Source organism: Neophocaena asiaeorientalis, unplaced genomic scaffold, assembly GCF_003031525.2.
Source record: "Neophocaena asiaeorientalis asiaeorientalis breed wild unplaced genomic scaffold, Neophocaena_asiaeorientalis_V1.1 scaffold67, whole genome shotgun sequence".
In the NCBI taxonomy this organism is placed as follows: domain Eukaryota; kingdom Metazoa; phylum Chordata; class Mammalia; order Artiodactyla; family Phocoenidae; genus Neophocaena; species Neophocaena asiaeorientalis.
In genome coordinates, this window is record NW_020173731.1 from 13265701 (window position 1) to 13266263 (window position 563).

A 563-nucleotide genomic window follows, 5' to 3' on the forward strand; every position below is an offset into this window, starting at 1 on the left:
TATCACAAAATCAACAGCACTCTGCATATAGCGTCTTCAGTCAATGTTATTAATAATTATTATTATTTTCGTAGTTCTTTTACCTTTCTTACTCTATCACTTAACTAAAGAGGAGTGGGATGAGGGGTACAGTAGGCAGGTAGGAGCTCTGGACAGAAAACTGTGGCGCATCCTGTCATGTGCTTGAAATGTCCCCAACCTGGTCACCTCCTTTTGCTCCTACCCTTGTCTGCAAAGGGAGGGGTGACAGCTGCTCCCCCCACACCTGCCCAGGCCCTGACCCAGCCAAAGGACTGGCACAGCTGCTGCAACGGCTCAAATGCCTTGGATTTAGGGCTAGGTAGAGGACAGCTGAGGATGGGGGAAGAGGGTGAAGGGCCAGAGAAGGAACACTCTTCTCTCTCATTATGTCCACTTACCCTGCAGCTTCCTAAGCCTTTCAGGTCAGCCTGGGACCTCTGACCTCATGCCTGCTCCACCCTGGGGGTTGGACAGGAGGTGCTCCCCCTCTTTCCCTCCCTTGTCCTCTGCCCTCTCATGCCTCCTCCCCCATGGCTGAACTC